Below are 22,056 nucleotides of genomic sequence, written 5' to 3' on the forward strand. Positions count from 1 at the left end.
GGATTTGGCATTTAAAAAATATCACTTTCATCTAAAATATTAACATATAACTATTATAAATATCCAAGAAGGTGTCAAAAATATATCTAAAATCACTAGATGAAATTGTGGGAAGGATTATCATATTTAAGGTTAGAAATGGACTTAAACAAATGGTTGGTGTTCTACCTTGCTAGCTGCTGGAATGCAATACACCAGAAACAGAATGACTTTTAAAAAGGGGAATTTAATAAGTTGCTAGTTTACAGTTCTAAGGCTGAGATAATGTCCCAATTAAAACAAGTCTACAGAAATGTCCAATAAAAGGCATCAAGGGAAAGATATCTTGGTTCAAGCAGGCTGATGAAGTTCAGGGATTCTCTCTCAAGTGAAAAGGCACATGGCGACTACAGACAAAGTTTCTCTCTCAGCTGGAAGGGCACTTGGTGAGCAAGGTATCATCTGCTAGCTTTCTCTCTTGGCTTCCTATTTCATGACGCTCCCTTGAGGCATTTTTCTTCTTCATCTCCAAAGGTCACTGGCTTGTGGGCTCTCTGCTTCTCATGGCTATGTCATTCTTCTCTGCTGTCTATGAATCTCCTTCATTCTCCAAAATGTTTTCCTCTTTTATAGGACTCCAGAAACTTATTAAGACCCACCCAAATGGGTGGAGACATGTCACCACCTAATCCAGCTTAACAACCACTCTTGATTAAATCACATCTACAGGGAGATGATCTGATTACAGTTTCAACATACAGTATTGAACAGAGATTATTCAGTCTTTATGAAATGGGATTTAGATTAAAACATGGCTTTTCTAGGGAACATATATCCTTTCAAACCAGCACAGTTAGCTTATCCAAATAACAGTAGAAATGGTTTTTCTACTGTAATCAGAATAGTTGGCTCCTTAGAGTTTTAAATACATCATTATAGTAGATAAGGTTCTCCAAGGTAAATAAAACGTTTACCCAGTGTCATGGTTAGGGACAGGTGTCAACTTGGCCAAGTTGTGGTACCTGTTCATCTGATTGGGCAAGTGCTGGCCTGTCTGTTGCAATGAGGACATTTCATAGGATTAGGTCATGATCACGTCAGCTACATCCACAGCTGATTCCATTTGTAATCAGCCAAAGGGGAGTGTCTTCTGCAATTAGTGATTCTAAATCCAATCATGGGAAGCCTTTTAAGGAGGACTCAGAGGAGACAGATTGCATTCCTGCTTTGGCTGGTGAGCCTCTCCTGTGGAGTTCATCCAGGCCATCCATTGGAGTCATCGGCTTCGCAGCCTGCCCTGTGGATTTTGGACTCTGCGTTCCTACAGTCACGTGAGACACTTTCATAAATTTTATATTTGCAAGTGTTCCCTGTTGATTCTGTTTCTCTAGAGAACCCTAACTAATACATCTTGGTCCCAGGAGTGGTTCTTAAGGAACAGAATCTTAAAAATGGGTTTTTATGAATGGTTTTCTACTCTGACTGGGCTCAGAGACACTAAGGACTCTGATTCCCGTAATCAGAATGACACTCCCAATCCATGGACTGAGTTGGCAAAGGAGATAGTCAAAATATCATCATTCGATTCTCCTAATGCTTCGCTTGTACGAAGCCAGACTCTGGGGGATAATGTTTTTGACACCTTTACAGAGTTTTGTAGAAATAAGAGTTATAGAGATGTTGGTTGGTTGTTGTTAGATACACTGTCTACATTAAAGGGTGAAAGGGATGGGCTTAAGGCTTCAAACAAGAAGCTTAAGTGCCGTCTGAAAGATGTTGAGGTTTCTATGAGTATCCTGAAGGAAAATTTTATTTCCTATAGCCTTAGACTTGAGATCTCTGAAAATCAGACTCAGAATCTTATTGTTAGAGTAGCAACTTTACAACGTAAACTGAAATCTCAGTCTTGCATGGTGTCTGCTGTTAAAGTGAGGGCATTGATTGGAAAGGAGTGGGACCCTGAAAAATGGGATGGTGACATATGGATTGATAATGATGTTGGGGGTGAGGTTGAAACCCTAGACCATGCTGAGCCTTCTTTAGATAACCCTGTAATAGTCTGCCCTGAGGACATAGCCGCCCCACCTCCAGCCTGCCTTGAGGAATTGGCCACCCAACCTCCTCCTGAAGGGATTAGCCCTAGAGTTATTAATCCTGTTTCACCAGATGAAACTGCAAATGAAAGCCCTGAAGCAAATGGCTTGGAAGATATTTCTAATTCTTTTCATGACCCACCCCCACCACTCCTCATTTCTTCTAGACCTATAACTAGACTAAAGTCCCAACAGGCCCCTAAAGGTGAGGTACAAAGTATCACACATGAGGAGGTATGTTATACTCTAAAAGAACTGTGTGAGTTTTCCAATTTATATAGACAGAAATCAGGGGAATATGTGTGGCAATGGATTTTAAGAGTGTGGGATAATGGTGGGAGGAATATAATGCTGGATCAGGCTGAATTTACTGATATGGGCCCACTAAGCAGAGATTCTGCATTCAGTGTTATAGCTAGAGCAGTTAGAAAAGGTGTTAACAGCTTGTTTGGGTGGTTGGTTGAAACATGGATCAAAAGGTGGCCAACATTACCTGAAGTTGAAATGCCAGAACTGCCCTGGTATAATGTAGATGAGGGGATCCAGAGGCTTAGACAGATTGGGATGTTAGAGTGGATTTATCATGCAAAGCCTGCTCTTACACCCCAGGAATGTCCAGAAGATGCACCTTTTACCAGAACAGTGAGAAATAAGTTCGTGAGACTAGCACCATCATCCCTCAAGAGCTCTGTGGTTGCACTTCTCTGTAGGTCAGATATTACTGTAGGAACTGCTGTCACTGAGCTGGAATCCTTAAACACAATGGGGATGACAGGATCCCGAGTTGGCAGAAGCCAGGTGGCAGCACTTAATCACCAAAGACAGGGTAGACGTGGGTATTATAACAGACAACAAACTCAAAGGAGGCATCAAAATTATATGACACGCAGAGATCTGTGGCATTGGCTAGTAAATCATGGGGTGCCTAGAAATACAATAGAAGGGCAGTCTACTAAATTCTTGTTGGAGCTGTATAAACAAAAGAGTTCTAGGTCAAGGGAACAGAAGTCTAACCTGAATTACAAAAACACAGAGTCACGGCCCCTTAACCAATTTCCAAACTTGAAACAGTTTACAGACCCTGAGCCCCTTGAATGAAGGGGAGGCCAGGTCCCTATGGGGGAGAAACCTGTTACACTGCCACAAATTTATACTGTTAACCTTCCTCTAAGTCTTCCCCAAGGAGACCGACGGCCTTTTACCAGGGTAACTGTGCATTGGGGGAAAGGAAATGATCAGATATTTCGGGGATTATTAGACACTGGTTCAGAAGTGACATTAATTCCAGGGGACCCAAAACGTCACTCTGGACCACCAGTCAGAGTGGGGGCGTATGGAGGCCAGGTGATCAATGGAGTTTTAGCTCAGGTCCGTCTCACAGTGGGTCCAGTGGGCCCCCGGACCCATCCTGTAGTTATTTCCCCAGTTCTGGAATGTATAATTGGCATAGACATACCGAGCAACTGGCAGAATCCCCACGTTGGTTCTCTAACTCGTGCAGTGAGGGCTATTATGGTGGGAAAGGCCAAGTGGAAGCCACTAGAACTGCCCCTACCAAGCAAAATAGTAAATCAAAAGCAATACCGTATTCCTGGAGGGATTGCAGAGATTACTGCCACTCTTAAGGACTTGAAAGATGCAGGGGTGGTGATTCCCACCACATCCCCGTTCAACTCTCCTATTTGGCCTGTGCAGAAAACAGATGGGTCTTGGAGAATGACAGTGGATTATCGTAAACTCAACCAGGTGGTAACTCCAATTGCAGCTGCTGTTCCAGATGTAGTATCATTGCTTGAGCAAATCAATACATCCCCTGGTACCTGGTATGCAGCTATTGATCTGGCAAATGCTTTTTTCTCAATAGCTATTAGTAAGGACCACCAGAAACAGTTTGCTTTCAGCTGGCAAGGTCAGCAATATACTTTCACTGTCCTACCTCAGGGGTATATCAACTCTCCAGCCCTATGTCGTAATCTTGTTCGCAGAGACCTTGATCGTTTCTCCCTCCCACAAGACATCACACTGGTCCATTATATTGATGATATCATGTTGATTGGACCTAGTGAGCAAGAAGTAGCAACTACTCTAGATTTACTGGTAAGGCATTTGCATGTCAGAGGGTGGGAGATAAATCCAACAAAAATACAGGGGCCTTCCACCTCAGTAAAATTTCTAGGTGTCCAGTGGTGTGGGGCATGTCGAGATATCCCTTCTAAGGTGAAGGATAAATTGCTGCATCTGGCCCCTCCCACAACCAAAAAAGAGGCACAACGCCTAGTTGGTCTTTTTGGATTTTGGCGACAACATATTCCTCATTTGGGTGTGCTACTCCGGCCCATTTACCGAGTGACCAGAAAAGCTGCTAATTTTGAGTGGGGACCTGAACAAGAGGAGGCTCTGCGACAGGTCCAGGCTGCTGTGCAAGCTGCTCTGCCACTTGGGCCATATGATCCAGCAGATCCAATGGTGCTGGAAGTGTCAGTGACAAATAGAGATGCTGTCTGGAGCCTTTGGCAGGCCCCAATAGGAGAATCACAGCGCAGACCCTTAGGATTTTGGAGCAAAGCCTTACCATCTGCTGCAGATAACTACTCTCCTTTTGAGAAACAGCTTTTGGCCTGCTACTGGGCCTTAGTAGAGACTGAACGCTTAACCATGGGCCACCGAGTTACCATGAGACCTGAGTTGCCTATCATGAGTTGGGTGTTGTCTGACCCACCAAGCCATAAAATTGGGCGTACACAGCAGCACTCTATTGTAAAGTGGAAATGGTATATACGAGATAGAGCCAGAGCAGGTCCTGAAGGCACAAGTAAGTTACATGAAGAAGTGGCACAAATGCCCATGGTTTCCACTCCTGCTGCCACATTACCTTCTCTTTCCCAGACCAGAGCTATGGCCTCTTGGGGAGTTCCTTACAGTGAATTGACTGAGGAAGAGAAAACTCAGGCCTGGTTTACAGATGGTTCAGCACAATATGCAGGTACCACCCGAAAGTGGACAGCTGCAGCATTACAACCTCTTTCTGGGGTGTCCTTGAAGGACAGTGGTGAGGGGAAATCCTCCCAGTGGGAAGAACTTCGAGCAGTGCACCTGGTTGTTCATTTTGCTTGGAAGGAAAACTGGCCAGAGGTGCGTTTGTATACTGACTCATGGGCTGTTGCTAATGGTTTGGCTGGATGGTCAGGGACTTGGAAAGACCGTAATTGGAAAATTGGTGACAAAGAGGTCTGGGGAAGAAGTATGTGGACAGACCTTTCTGAGTGGGCTAAAAACATGAACATATTTGTGTCCCATGTGAATGCACACCAGAGGGTGACTTCAGCAGAGGAAGATTTTAATAATCAAGTGGATAAGATGACCCGTTCTATGGATACCAGTCAGCCTCTTTCCCCAGCAACTCCTGTTATTGCCCAATGGGCTCATGAACAAAGTGGTCATGGTGGTAGGGATGGAGGTTATGCATGGGCTCAGCAACATGGACTTCCACTCACCAAGGCTGACCTGGCTACAGCCACTGCTGAGTGCCCAATCTGCCAGCAGCAGAGACCCACACTCAGCCCCCGATATGGCACCATTCCCCGAGGTGACCAGCCAGCTACATGGTGGCAGGTTGATTACATTGGACCACTCCCTTCATGGAAGGGGCAGTGATTTGTTCTAACTGGAATAGACACATACTCTGGATATGGGTTTGCTTTCCCTGCACGCAATGCTTCTGCCAAAACTACTATCCGTGGGCTTACAGAATGCCTTATCCATCGTCATGGTATTCCACATAGCATTGCTTCAGATCAAGGAACACACTTCACAGCAAATGAAGTGCGGGAATGGGCACATGCTCATGGAATTCTCTGGTCTTACCATGTTCCCCATCATCCAGAAGCAGCTGGATTGATAGAACGGTGGAATGGCCTTTTGAAAACTCAATTACGGTGCCAACTAGGTGGCAAAAACTTGAAAGGCTGGGGTAATGTTCTCCAGGAAGCTGTGTATGCTCTGAATCAGCGTCCGCTGTATGGTGTTGTTTCTCCCATAGCCAGGATCCATGGGTCCAGGAACCAAGGGGTGGAAATGGGTGTGGTGCCACTATTACTCCTAGTGATCCACTAGGAAAATTTTTGCTTCCTGTCCCTGCTACCCTGAGTTCTGCTGGTCTACAGGTTTTAGTTCCAAAACGGGGTGTGCTTTCTCCAGGAGAAACAACAGTGATACCACTGAACTGGAAGTTAAGGTTGCCACCTGGCCACTTTGGGCTACTTATGCCTCTGGATCAACACACCAAGAAGGGGATTACATTATTGTCTGGGGTAATTGACCCTGACTATCAGAAGGAAGTAGGACTGCAACTACATAATGGAGGTAAAGAAGAGTTTTCTTGGAATATAGGAGATCCCCTGGGGCGTCTATTAGTACTACCATGCCCTGTGATTAAAATCAATGGAAAAACTGCAACAACACAATCCAGGCAGGACCACTAATGGCTCTGAGACTTCAGGAATGAAGGTTTGGGTCACCCCACCAGGCAAAGAACCACAGCCAGCTGAAGTGCTTGCTGAGGGGAAAGGGAACATGGAATGGGTAGTGGAAGAAGGCAGTGATAAATATGAACTTCGACCCCGTGATCAGTTACAGAAACGAGGACTGTAATGCTGTTTTGTTTGTGTTATACTATTTAAGTTGTAAGATATCAAGTTTAAGAATGAACGTTGCCCAAGGATTTGCACCCTATTCTGGAGAGATTTAATGTGTTTCCAGTTATATGCTGGACAGTTGAATATTGTCAGGTAAAAGAAAAAATGTGTGCTTATTTGTTTTTATTTGGAAATTAAATATGGTCTATTATATATATATATGCCAAGTTGACAAGGGGTGGACTGTCATGATTAGGGACAGGTGTCAACTTGGCCAAGTTGTGGTACCTGTTCATCTGATTGGGCAAGTGCTGGCCTGTCTGTTGCAATGAGGACATTTCATAGGATTAGGTCATGATCACATCAGCTACATCCACAGCTGATTCCATTTGTAATCAGCCAAAGGGGAGTGTCTTCTGCAATTAGTGATGCTAAATCCAATCATGGGAAGCCTTTTAAGGAGGACTCAGAGGAGAAAGATTGCATTCCTGCTTTGGCTGGTGAGCCTCTCCTGTGGAGTTCATCCAGGCCATCCATTGGAGTCATCGGCTTCGGAGCCTGCCCTGTGGATTTTGGACTCTGCGTTCCTACGGTCACGTGAGACACTTTCACAAATTTTATATTTGCAAATGTTCCCTGTTGATTCTGTTTCTCTAGAGAACCCTAACTAATACACCCAGTTTCCTTATGCTTATTATTATTACAAACCTACCTCAAGCGTACTTTCAAATATTAAAAATAGGATAACTTCAAGTTAATTACTTGTAAATGGGGGGAAATGAAGGTAATTCAACGGCTCATTAGTGTAAGCAAGTATCAAGTCTCTAACAAGTTTTTGGAAAGTGAATGCTTACCAAGACTCAAGTATACTTTCTGTATACTAACTTGAGCTCTATTGTTAAAATAGTTTCTATAGTCTCCCAGAAATAATGTTCAGAATAAACTCTTTTACTATATGCCACATATCTTCCTGAGATAGTTCTTAAACAGTCTCATAGACATACACCTGCCATATTAATCTATTTAAGCCTATTCTTGATCAGGAGGTAGAATGGAGTGGTTTTAATAATACTCATTAATTAAATCTATTTCAAAAAGTAAGCTGCTGCAGAGTGGAAAAGCATTACTCATTCCATTTTCCCAGTTAAAAAAAATTTTTTTTAAACATTTGGTTAGTTCATTATAGGCCCCCTTTGAAAAGAGCACAGAGAACATTAATAGGGAAAGGATAGCACAAAATACCAAGTATGGTGGGGTACCCAGAGATATGCAGAAATTTTTATCACCTATTCTTAAAGTACACATTGTTACCCATCAAAAAAGGGAAACACTAACCTAGGTCTGATACCTTTAGCCAAGTCACTCTACTTTTTTGAGTTATGATTTCCTTAACTGAAAACCTAAATGCCTAGAACAGATAATCTCTAAGGTCTCAGAGTTCTAAAAAATTCTAATATTCAAACACACAGAAACAGAACACTCAAAGATTAAAAGGGAGTAAAAGTAAGATTTTCTGAGGTAAACAATTTTTGTTTCTGTTCTTTTTAAGGTATCTTTAAATTCTCCCCTAAGTACAAACCTCTGTTTTAGTTAATCCAGTAGAACGAATATAATTTTTGAAATTTGAATTTCACCAAGTTTCATGATTAATCTGAGTAATACTTGTAATTGTCCAAATAATTTAGTGTTTGGACTGTTTTTCTCCTAACCAGTTTTCCTGGAAGTTTGTTTTTTTTTAATATAATTTCTTGATAATAGCAGCATCCCATCTTTTCAATTTTGGAAGATCATTTGCATCTTTCTCCTAAAGAACATGATGGGCAAGTGGAGTGGTCTGGTTAGCTAAATTGTTGTTTAATTTATGATATATGCACATAAAGAGGTAGAGTACAGGCTGAAAGAAATGTTCAGTTGAAGTTCTAGAAACTATTTAGAAATTTCTCTTCACATTATAGAGTAATTCTCAGAAGGAACAACAGCAAAATGTCATTTTATTTTGGATATGCATATTAGCCTGTTTAAACATGTCCCCCCCAGAATAAGATCAAAATTCAAATTTTAAGAAAACATTTATTAACTTTAAAATGGATGAAAGTAGAATATTTTCTGAAAAAACCAAATAACAAATACCAAGCAAGTAAACAATCATAAAGGCTTATCATTGTTACATAAACAATCATAAAGGCTTATCATTGTTACAGTTTTTTCACTGATAATTCAAAAGAAACAAAAAAGATTTTACTCCTCACAACTGTGTGGGTCACATCTCCATGGATAATCAAAAAGTTCCCACCCAGCAACACTGAATGAGGATTAAAGGACATGGCTTTTCTGGGGTACACCACAGATTCAAATTGGCATGAAGGGCATCTGCTCAAACACCCTTAGGTTCTTCTCAGAAATCTACCTATTATCATCACCACAGCTCCAGGATAGGGGAGAACCTCTGACAGCCATGTTTTACTGCCTAATTGTCCCAAGCTAGGCCAGAGTCTTTCTCCTGGTAATTTAAAAGTTGAACTGAATGACATTAGTGAATTTTATTGTTTTATCTGGGGACATACAAATCCAAGAGCTATAGGGAACCTATGTGTTTGGAAAATCAGAGAAAACTAATCTGAAGAAAATGTGGAATGAAGCAAGAATGGAGAGTCAAAGACAATAGACAAGGACGGCCTTTTGAAAACTCAATTACAGTGCCAACTAGGTGGCAATACCTTGAAGGGCTGGGGTAATGTTCTCCAAGAAGCCGTGTATGCTCTGAATCAACGTCCATTGTATGGTGCTGTTTCTCCCATAGCCAGGATCCATGGGTCCAGGAACCAAGGGGTGGAAATGGGAGTGGTATCACTCACTATTACCCCTAGTGATCCACAAGGAAAATTTCTGCTTCCTGTCCCTGCGACCCTGAGCTCTGCTGGTCTACAGGTTTTAGTTCCAAAAGGTGGAGTGTTTCCACCAGGAGAAACAACAATGATTCCACTGAACTAGAACCTAAGACTACCACCTAGTCACTTTGGGCTACTCATGCCCCTGGATCAACAAGCCTAGAAGGGGATTACATTATTGTCTGGGGTGACTGACCCTATCAGGGGGAAATAGGACTGCAACTACACAATGGAGGTAAAGAAGAGTTTTCTTGGAAAATAGGAGATCCCCTAGGGCGTCTTTTAGTACTTTCATGCCCTGTGATTAAAACCAATGGAAAACTGCAACAACCCAATCCAGGCAGGACTACCAATGGCTCTGAAACTTCAGGAATGAAGGTTTGGATCACCCCACTCCTGGTACCAAGTTGTATTAGTTAGGGTTCTCTAGAGAAACAGAATCAACAGGAAATACTTGCAAATATAAAATTTATAAAAGTATTTCACGTGACCGTGGGAATGCAGAGTCCAAAATTCGCAGGGCAGGCTGTAAAGCCGACGATTCCAATGGAGGGTCTGGATGAACTACATAGGAGAGGCTCACTAGCAGGAAGAGAACCTGTCTCTTCTGAATCCTCCTTAAAAGGCTTCCAGTGATTAGATTAGGCATCACTCATTTCAGAAGACACTCCCCTTGGCTGATTACAAATGGAATCAGCTGTAGATGCAGCTGATGTGATCGTGATTTAATTCTATGAAATGTCCTCACTGCAACAGACAGGCCAGTACTTGCCTAACCAGACAAACAGGTACTACCACTTGGCCAAGTTGACACATGAACCTGACCATGACAGGAAGATAACCAGTTGTGGAAGAAGGCTATGTTTTTTAAAGAAATCTTTTCATTAAAGCATAATGATCATGAAGTACTCATAAGTGCAGTCTGATAAATTCAAGTTTCACAAACTGAAACCTTTATAACCATTGGTCAGAGCAAAAAACTTATGTTATCAGGATCCCAGAAACCCCTTCATACTCTCTCCTACCCTCCCACACCACCTGGCGTAACCACAGTCCTGACTTCTAGTTCCATGGACAGATTTTGCCGATTTTTGAATTTGATATAAATGGAATCACACCACACATTTTGTACCTGGTTCCTTTTGTTCAGCATTATACTTCTGAGATTTCATCCAGATTTTGAGTGTGGCTGTAGTTTGTTCATTCTCACTGTTAAATAATATTTCATTGTATATCAAAATTTATTTACCCATTCTACTGCTGATGGGCATTTGGGTAGCTTCCAGTTTATGGTTGCTAGAAACATTCTAGAACAAGTCTTCTGCTAACCATATGTATGGATTTCTGTTCAATACATAGTTAGAAATGGAACTGCTGGGTCACAGGGTATATTCAGCTTTAGTAAATGCTGCTAAAATGTTCTTCTAAATTGGTGTTTCACCAATTTACACTCCTACTATTAATCTGTGAATTCCAGATACTCAAATTACATATTGTTTTCATTGGTGTGAATCCCTAAAGGTAAGCTCTTTCTCATTTAACTCTATTATATACCTGGTACTTAGTACCAGCTGACATAGTAGGTAGTTCAATATATTTTTGCCGAAAGGAGTTAAAAGACTAGTTTGTCAGACTATTATATTTTGTTTCACAAAGCCACATTTCTCACTGATTCTCAGTTCAACTTAATTTTACTTAGGGGTCAGATTAATATTTTCTTGTATAATTAAGACTATTTTTGTAATTTTTATTTCTATATAATTTCTAACAAGAAAAGTTGCAAGAATAGTACAAGAAACTCTGTATGCCCTTTTAAAATATTTTAATTTATTTTACATATTTTTAATGTTGGAGGGACCCTTTGATATTCATCTTTGGACCTACAGGGAAAATTTAAAAAAAAATCTTATACTGCATTTCACATCTCTTAAAAAATGGGACGTATTTTAGCAGCTTACATCTTTTCAATTACAATATAAAACTTCTTACAAGAGGATTTACTATGAAAAACAGTTCACAACCAAACCTATTATAACATACATACACTGGCACTTTAGCGCAAGGCAAAAAAGCCTTAAAGCCATATTAATCTGAACCTTTAAAATTAGGCTGTTAGCATAAAATCTCCATGGTCTTACATACAGCAAATTCATACTAAAATACTCTATTTTTGTAGGGCAAAGGCCAACAAAATTTTACATATGCTACAAATTTATTACATGTATTTACATAGGTCTTTCTTTCCTAGATACATAAAACTTTCACATTATACAATTCCTCACTTAATACTAACCTCTACAGGGATAATTTGAGGCCAAATCACTGTCAATAGCTTGTGCAGTGTTAGAATACAGAAAATGTATTCAGATATCTACTCAGTGCTCACCAAATACTGTTCCTATAAAAAATGGTTTTGGAGCATTTATTGGCAGACACCTATCCAACTATGTAAGAATAGCGCCATCGCAGTATATCGCACCTCATTCAAATAAGCCCCTAGTGCCCCCTTCCATATGAACCACTGTAAAACTTATTAAAATGGGGCGGGCCACGGTGGCTCAGCAGGCAAGAATGCCTGCCTGCTATGCCAGAGGACTCGGGTTCGATTCCTGGTGCCTGCCCATGTAAAAAAAAAAAAAAAAACTTATTAAAATGTATTTAACTATTTATTCATTAAGGAAAATTCGTATTTTCTCTTGGCAGTGCATCAAACTGTTGGCATATTACTTGTTCAGGTGTTTGAGGACATTAAACTTTCAAATGTTCAACTAGTTCTCAATCACTCTGTTTTAGCTATATGTCTGCAATCTGATTCACTAGCTTTCAACAAGTAAATCTACTGATCCATGAGTTATAATTTTAAATTAGTTTCCCCCAACAAGCATTAGAAAGATTCCTTCTTTTTGTCACTCTCCAAATATAAACATGAATGGTTTTACCTGAGTTATTCAAGTAAGAAGTTACTATCAATTGTAATCATTAATAATTAAGTTATTTTAAGTTGCACTGATGTCACCATTACCTCATAGTGCCCACAGCACATAAAACAAGTGAGATGAAGTCTGATCATATTTTCTACATTAGCAGTTTAACATAAATAGATTAATACACTCATGAATTTGTTTCAGGCCAACGATAGTCTTAAATGTGAGGCCTAAATCTAAACATTGGTACTTTCTCATTTTATACCTGTACTTTAAAAGTAAGGTTTTAAGTTGAAATATCATTATTTCCTTATCAGAAGGATTAAAGGAAACAGGAACCCAGTGGCTAGGTGGTTTAGGAAGAACACTTGGTGCTGGTGGCTCACTAAATTTGGCTCCAGTATAGTTCTGACTAGTTTGAGACATAAAAAGTATGCTGGAACTTGATAAGCTAGAGTTCCAATTTTGATTATTTGGAAAATGTACTTTGTTCTTCCTCCCATTTTGCACTACATACTATGCAGCTGCTAATGAGCTATAAACTCTTTCTTCTAATGAACAATCTTCATCTGGGAATTCTGGTCCTCGGTCTTCGGTCTATTGAGCTGTTGTTGGTTCTTACTAACATTTCTAGATCAAGGAACTGGAATATTATACTTCTCTCCACCATTCATCTTCAGGTTCTCCATCACCTTTCAGTCTGCTTTTCAGATTGCAGAATTTCCACTACCAGTCCTCTTTCTTGCCCCCAAACCCAGGATAACAGGTGTTGCTTTCTGACAGATCCATTCCTTTGTCTGAGTACAGAAGTTTTCATAGGCCAATTTGCTGAGTTCAGCTTAGGAGCTGAAGCCGACATCTGCACTTCCTCATTATACAAGTTTAAATCCTAGCAACTTCAAGCTCCGAACTATAACAGCACCGGATCCTACTCAACACTGAAGCCTCCCTCCCGTTTCAGGGCGAGACAAGGCAAGGAACGAGTAAAACCAGAGATCACCAACCAACTACCTACTGACCACCCCAGTGTCCACCAACCAGACCACCCTTTTCTGCCTCTACCAACATGTATGATCTTTTATCTTATTTGTTTTATCATCCCCCCTCCCTCCTATGCATACTTCTCCATATTTTCTAAATCATTTGATAGTTGAAGACATCATGACCCCACCACTGGACATTTCTGTGAATATCCTAACAAGGAAATCCCCTTGTTAGGAAATTTTTAATTGATATACTCTTAATCAATGCACAGTCCATATTCAAATTTCATCATTGTTCTAATAACGTTACCTATAACTGTGTTCCCCTCTCCCCCAGCCCAGGATCCAAACCACGATCAATAACTGTATTGAGCTGTGATGTCTCTTTAGTCTCCTTCAGACTAGAACAGTTTTTCAGACTCTGCCTCGATATTTTTTAAGAATACAGGCCATTTACTTTATAGAATGTTCCTCAATTTGGGTTTTCTGATACTTCCCCATGATCAGAGTCAAATTATACCTTTTTGGCAGGAATACCACTGTGTACTCCTCAAAGCATCATAATAGGTGATGTTGATTTGTCCCACTGACAGGTGTCTCTCCTGTAAAATTACTATTTTCCCCTTTATAATCAATAACAAAACATACTTTTCGGATTATGTAAATAGTCTGTTTCCATCAAACCTTTACCCATTAGTTTTGGCATCCATCAATGTTTTTTTTAAACTCATAATTTCTAAGATTTGGTCAGTGAAAGTCTGTTTGGGCTGACTCCTGAGGTTTTGATATGTATCCATCACTTTTTGAGCACTTCCTTACTTTCTGGGGCAACAAGATGCTCTAGGCTTAGTTCGTCATTTCCTTGCCTCCTGTTGGAGTCAGCCTTCTCTCTAAAGAGCCCTGACTTCTTTTAGTTTAGAATGGTATCTGGAAACCAAGGTTAGGATGCTAAGTGAGCACACTGCTTCTAGGCTCTCTCAGCAAACAGAGCTATAAGTTATACACATACACACGCACACGCACACACACACATTCACAATCTATATCTTTACTTAAAACAGAAAAGAATAGCAGAGATAAGTGAACTATACCAGCTTCATTTTAATTAAATTTTACCCAAAATTTTTAAACTAATATTAAGAGATTCTCAGATTTAAATTTTGCAAAAGTATAAGCTGAGACCTTAAAATATATTAAAATTCAATAAATAAAAGTTATTTTCAATACATGCACTGTACTTTTTGTTAATATGTGCTATGTACATATAGGGCTTCAAAAATTTTTCTTTCAGGGGTTCTTTTGCTTAAAACAAACAAACAAAAAAATTAAACAAAATCCAGTGGACTAGATTTCCAAGGTGCCTTCCAAATCTAGAATTTCCATGATTTTATAATTCTATTTAAATAAAATTTTTTTAAGTTTTATAAATAGAGTATAGCATGTCGTGATCTACTTCTGGCTCATTTTCTTGCTTACATTCACAGAATTTGGTAAAAAGGCCAACCCTTAACTACTAAAAAAAGCTGGTTCTGACACCAACATTTAATGATCATTATTTTCCATAAATCTCAATCAATTTTAGAATTGAGCACAAAGGAGACAATTCAATGAAGCAAGTACTTAAGAACCTATTATCTGGGCGGGCCGCGGTGGCTCAGCGGGCAAGAGTGCTTGCCTGCCGTGCCGGAGGACCCCGGTTCGATTCCCGGCCCCAGCCCATGTAACGAACAGACGGACAAACAAAATATAATAAAAACAAGAAAATGTTTGAAAATGTTTCCCTTTCTTCCTCCCTTCCTTCCTTCTCTGTCTTTCCTTCCTTTCCTCCCTCTCTCTAAAAAAAAAAAAAAAAAAGAACCTATTATCTGCAAGGAATACCTTGGCATTGCATATGGTACCAAACAAGACAGAACATTTTTAAAAGAGGAACCGTTTATTCCCTTCCTTTATCTTACTCTCCATGTCCAGTCACCAAATTAAACCACTGTATTGGAATCCTTCTTCTTTCTTATATCAGTGTACTATTGTGAAATTAATCTAATACAGTGTTTTCCAAAATATGGTTCTGAAGAACACTAATTCTGTAAAAATATTAAGATGTTACAAGGAAAAAAGTTCTGTGGTCAAGCAAACTTTAGAAACATAATAAACAAAACTAAACAAATTAAAGCTTCTAAACCTACTATGTATAATATTCCTGAAGAAATAGGTGGTTTCCAACTTTAAGTGACACATGGATATTCTAATCTAACTCTTCTAATAATGAGAAAACTAAAACCTAGAAGTACTCAGTCCAATATATCACCACTAGCAACAATGGCTATTATTTTGCTAAGGACATAAATTTAAATTTAAAATACAGTTCCTCAGTTCTTGCAGGAGCCAATCTCAAGTGCTCTCTGTCTGTTGTTTATGTTGCTACTGGCTGTTGTATTGGAAAGTGCAGATCTCGAACAATTCTATCATTGCAGAATGTTCTATTGGACAACAGAAATTATAAAACAATACAGAAATTATGTAACTTATTCACATAGCTAATGTGGCAAAGTCTCAGTGCTTTTCCTACTACCCTATCTCCTAGATTTGGCCTTCATTAATCACCAGCTGTCTGAATTATCACATTAACCTTTGTTCAGTTCTGCTCATAAATCTCCATTGGCTTCCTAAATTAAATAATATATTGTAACTTGTCATGGCATTCAAAGCGCTCCACAACCTAACCTCAGATCACGCTTATCACCATTCTCCTACATAAAAACCTACATAAAAACTTCACACTCCAGTCAACTGATCTAAGCATTAAATACCTTAACAAAGCATACATACTTTCACCTCCATGACTTTTTCCTATGCATGATTCACTGCATGGGATACTCTTCTCCATTTTCTCTGCTTGGCTAAGTCTTAATCATCTTTCAAGGACCAACTCCTATCTGATCTCCACAAATCATTCTAGGCCAATAATTATAAATGCTACTAAAAATTGTTCCATACTGTATTAGTCAGGGTTCTCTAGAGAAACAGAACTAACAGGAGATATCTATAATTGTGAGATTTACAGAAGTGTCTCACACAACCACGGGAATGCAAGAGTCCAAACTCCATAGTCAGGCTGTGAGGCTGGCAACTCTGACGGAGTTCCTTGAGGAATTCTACAGGAGAAGCCGGCTAGCTGAAGAACTGGCAAAAATTCTCTCTTCTATAAGTCTTCAACTGACTGGATTAAATCCAACTGACTGGGTTCTCTCGTTACAGAAGACACTCTTAGTTGACTGTAGATGTAATCAGTCACAGATGCGATAAGCTGACTGATGATTTAATAAACCACACTAAGAGGATCGACTTTTCTAAATGGTTATTCTATTTTCCCCACTTACCCACTCATAAGTATTTACTAGTCCCAATCCCCTCTTTCCAAAGGACCTTATCTCATGATAAGAGATAAGGTCTTTTTAAGTACTCCTATAAGAAGTCCCAGTTATTCAGACAAACAAAAATTAAAGTTAGATAGGATAGACAGTAGTAAAAAAAAAAGACTGGAGGTTTAATATCTGGTGCTCAAGCCAATCTAGTGAAGTCTTTTGATTATATACGTTACAAAATCATCTTGTATTGATTTATTCATTGTAATTGATTTCAATGTTGAGAACAGGACACTCCATATGTAGTAGTGTCATTAGGACTTCTTTGGTTTTGCTATTGAGGTCTGCTATCACGTTGCTAATAATGAGAAATTCTTTTTAATCTCTTGTCTGAGTAGTTCAGAATGTTTCAGATACACTAATTCAATGAAATAGATGACAGAACATTCTCCCTCATTTTACAGACAGGAGAAAAAAGAGTGAGGCAAAAAGTCATTTTGGGAGAGTTATAAAACTGAGAGGAGAAGCTGGGTCTCCTGACTTTCAATTCAACTCAATAATTCCAGTTAAATGGTACATGCACTTCTCTATTTGGCCTCAAAAGATATGTCAATCAGAAAAAGAAGATGACCAAAAAGACTGAAAAGTATTTCTGTGGAAAGGAACTTGAAATTTCCAGAAGCTATTACAGGTCATACAAAATGCCCCTAGATCTATACTGTCCACTTGGATGTAGACTGAATTGTACTGAGCTTAAAGTATAAAATACATACTGATTTCAAAGATTTAGAATGAAAAAGAGTGTAAAGGTGTTTTAAATGCTGAAATGATAATATTTTAGATATGGTGGGTTAAATAAAATATATTATTAAATTAATTTCACCTGTTTCTTTTTACTTTTTTAAAGTGAGAAAACTCTTCAAATACATATGTGGCTTGCATTATATTTCCATTGGACAGTGCTGCTGTAAAGAAAGTTATGAAATAGATGCCTTACATTATATTTTATCTAGATAATAGATACTTTATTCAACATCTACTATTGTCAGGGTCTATGTTAAATAACGAAACCTTGAGAGTGAACAAAAAGAATGAAGATCCCCAACACCATAAAGCTTATATCTCTACTGCACATTTCACATATATTATCTCATTCATGAAATCACAAAAATAATTTAATTTGGAAAAATAATACTTTACCTTTCTTTGGCAAATGCCAATACCTCCATTTAGAAATCACAAGGGAGAAATCACCAATAGATTCCTATTAATAGCAGTCCATTTTTTGTCATACACTATTTGTTATTATGCTATGCTATTTATCGGAAAATTTAGTACTATAATATTCCCAACAGCTCCTCCTGGTTTCTCGTCCCTTCTAACCAGTTTGCTTTCTGGTTATGCTCACCACTACCAGAGTCTTTCTTCAATTGGCAAATCACCCATTATTCTATAGCAGGGTTATTTATAATTTCAGGGGTCTCCAGAAAAGGACAGCAGCTGAATATGTTAAATGCACATAATTAAGGAGCCAGATTCAGGTTTTTTTAAACCAAGAGTGAGCTTTGAAGTTTCTTTTTGGGATTAAATTTAAATTAAGTTCAATTTAAATTAAGTTTAATTAAATTAAATTTATATTAAGTTTCTTTTGGGATGATTTCTGACTAATATTTTGCTTCATATGATTCAATACACAAACTTATTTGAGATGCTAAAACAACTCCTCATTAGTCTGTCCTACTGAGGCTTTTCACAAGTAGGACTTATAAGATAAATTAATACGTAGCAATTTTCTACTAAATTATTTTTAAAATAAAATACTAAATAACATCAATAGGACAAGAATGTAATATACTAATGGCATAGCTTTCAAGAAAATTTTACCAATGAACAAAACTGTTCATGTTTTACTGGTAATTAGAAAGACAGCAATACAAGCAAAAACTACTTTATCAAAAGGTGATAGTTTTTCACACCTTAATACAAAAAGAAAGCGTTACTGACGTGATAGTTAATGAGAGTGGTAGTTAGGTTCAGGTGTCAACTTGGCCAGGTGAAGGTGCCTAGTTCTGCTGCTGTGGACATGAGCCATTGGCATGTGAGGCTCATCTGTCACTTGATTGTGTGTGGCAAAGAAAAATCATCCCTCAGTTTTAATTGTACAAGTGTGGTTAGGCACACGTGTTGTTTCAATGTTATACATCTTTCTGTCAGCTGACAAAGAACTGACATGACTTTAAAAAAAAAGTGGCCAAAGAAAGATAAAATTAGTTCCTAATCGGCGGAAAAAAGCCTTAGTAGGAAAATTTAACTATTCTCCATAAGTAATCAAATTGATTATCATTTTGCTAAACAAGAATCAAACTAAAGCCTGTAAGCTAAAGTGCTCCACAAACGATCATCGGTCCTTTCCGAAAACCATTAAATTACTACTTTGCAATGATGTGCTGGTTTGCTAAATACAGTGCAATATGTAATCAAATATAAATTTAGAAATTCAACTTTACTTTGGCCACTGTGCCCCAAATGGCCTACTTTCCCCCTGGGTCTCAAATGAGAAAAGAACATAAGCTTAGTCTGTTAAAAAACAGCCTGCATTTTACAACGAATTGTCATTTGGTTAGTACCACCAGACAAACAGCCATTCTCTAAGATTTCCTATGCGGCCTAAGAAGAAAAGAAAGGTAAGTGGGCAATTCATATGTAAATGAAACAAAATTCATCTTCAGTATACTTGGTGCCTGGTATTTACCCAGGGATTTTCACATGCTATCACAAATATTTTGTCTCTTTCTCCCCTCTTGGGAAATTCAGAAAACTACATTTCTCAATCCTCAGTGTCATCCAGTTAAAAAAACAAAAATCGGATGGCCACAGGAGAAGAAATTATTAGAAACCAAGAAAATTCTGTGATACATCTAATGTAGTTAGAATAGCAAAAGAACCTGCCATAATATACAAGAGACTTAGAAACATTAAAAAAATTTTGCCACTAATTATCATTATCCATATTTTAATTCCATCGAGCAATCCCATAAAAAGTGTCTTTCAATCCAATCCCCGTAAAGAGTGGTGACCCCAAGTACAATATATTCATGACTGCAAAAATTTACTTTATGACTTCACCTATGTTTAAATTTGAGAACCGCATTAATTTTCCACTAAGATGCTGAAGTATCTTTAAAAACAGACATTAATCTTAGTACCTTTCAGATGTTAGGTAGAAAATAACGGAGTTTCATTTAGTTGAGTAAAAAGGCACCAAAAATCCCACAATCCACCACCAAAATAAAAAAAATAAATTCCAACACTGGTTGGGTGACACTAAAATGGATAGTTCTTCAGATAAACTCTAATAATCAAACGAGACATCCCCCAAATTAAGCAGCAATATTTCAATTAGCCACGACCTGGAAAGTAAGAATCGGGTTGTTTCAATTTCTAAAATAATGTCAAAAGTTTCAAAAGTTAATCTTACTGGAGTCCTCCTGGAAGCCAGAGATTTTGGCAAAAATACACTAATACTAGCTGCCAGATGTAATTTTTTCCTAGGAAAGACACTTTGCTAAATCATTAGTTTCTATGGATACACGAAATTTAAACTTGTTATACTGCAAACAGTAATGAAGACAGCACTAAAAAGCAGAACGTTAAATTACAAAACAAAAAGGTTCTCTTTTGCGTAATATGTTTATTAAAACGTGAGACAATGCTAAATGCTCACCATGGAATAGCAGGTAGCAAGCAAAGAACATCTGAAAATGAGAATTAACATAAGATCACCACTATTTTCTAAAAGACAGAAGTCTCTAAACTTCAGTTAAATTCAGACAGTTGTAATGTCTTGGATTATCAACAAAAGTGGTACAATGTGCATTAAAATCACTAGCTAATGGCAAAACCGAAAATGAAACAGGCATATTGTTAGATTCATATAATCCAATGAGACAAGGAAACTATGTTAAAATAAGGACGGGAGGAGGTGAACTCAGAAAACAAAAGATAGCCGTGCTCTTTAAAAAAAAAAAAAAAAGTGGAATGGAAAGATTACAAACATTTTAAATCGGGCAGGGAAAAGGTTGCTTTCTGCTTCCAGTAAACTAACGTTTGAAACTAGCACTTCCAGCCAACACGTAGGTTTGAAACTTGCAGCGACACTCGAACGCTGTCCTTTCCAACGTCAACCTAACACCATTCTGCCACATTTCTACCAGTAAATGCTAACCAGAATAAAGCATCGCTTCTATATTTTAATGCACAAGGACCAATGGAAAAAATAAAAAAGACTGTTCTTTCTCCCATATATAGCCTCAACTACTCTCTTCCCTCTTTTATTTACTGCTCTTGTCGTGAGGTTAATGAACCCTAACTTTTTCTTCTTTCCATTAATGGAAATGGGAAAATAAGAGCAACGATAGAGTGTAAACCAGATGACAGAGAATACTGGAAATTTAAGTAGTGGTATTACTTGGTGGGTGTAGGCTGGAAAAAGCCTGAACATTTATGACAAGGAGACAACCCCGGAAGACCCCTATTGACACATCCTTTACCCCGAGACTACACCATTTTCGGTGTTGTTTTTCTTTTAATTTTGTTTATTACGGAGGTGGTAGCTCTCCTAGATGAACCTTCTTGGTAACCCTCTCTTTTCCTAGGGCCCCAAGCTGCAGGGGTGGGGGGCGATGGCCACCGCACCGAACTGGCAGTGAGGCCCGGAAATCGGTCCCGTTAGAACCGATTTCACCCACCAGGAATGAGCTCCGCCCCCCGTCGCAGCGGCCCTCAGGTCTCGCCAGCTTCGGGGATTCGGGAAGTGCTCGAAGAGAGCACCGCCTCGGCCCGTCACAATACGACCGGGCCGACCGCCAGCCCTACAGACTTTACGGGCCAGGAGGACAGGGCTCGGGGCTGATCTCACGCTCCAACTCGACCCGCTCGGACCCGTAAGGGGGCGCCCGCGCCGAGGCCAAGAGGGGCATCCGGACCAGCTCGAGGCCTGAGCCCGGGGGCCGGCCCCAACCCCGACTCCGCGACCGGGACGCGGGAGGGGGCGCCTTTGCGGCGGGACTTCCGAATCCATTTCCGTCCAGGAGAGGGGCGCAAGGGCGGCGGCCGGGCCAGGACGCTTTGGGTCGGAAACAGGCGCCGCCCCTGTCCTACCGAACCCGGGCGCAGCCTCCTCCCGTGCCCGAC

The 22,056-nt window shown here is 39.4% G+C and overlaps 1 protein-coding gene and 1 pseudogene across 3 annotated transcripts in view; both read right to left on the reverse strand.

The window, feature by feature from the left end:
• Window positions 1-22,056, reverse strand: part of RNF19A (ring finger protein 19A, RBR E3 ubiquitin protein ligase) — a 94,867-nt gene that overhangs the window by 63,644 nt on the left and 9,167 nt on the right. The gene's annotated exons all lie outside the window — the stretch shown is intronic.
• LOC143688903 (proline-rich nuclear receptor coactivator 2-like) lies at window positions 6,166-22,055 on the reverse strand (annotated as a pseudogene). Its single transcript, XR_013178364.1, has 2 exons — window positions 15,360-22,055; window positions 6,166-15,129 (listed from the first exon to the last, which is right to left on the reverse strand). The product of XR_013178364.1 is annotated as a proline-rich nuclear receptor coactivator 2-like (transcript).

This window comes from Tamandua tetradactyla, chromosome 6 (genome assembly GCF_023851605.1).
Source record: "Tamandua tetradactyla isolate mTamTet1 chromosome 6, mTamTet1.pri, whole genome shotgun sequence".
Lineage (NCBI taxonomy): Eukaryota > Metazoa > Chordata > Mammalia > Pilosa > Myrmecophagidae > Tamandua > Tamandua tetradactyla.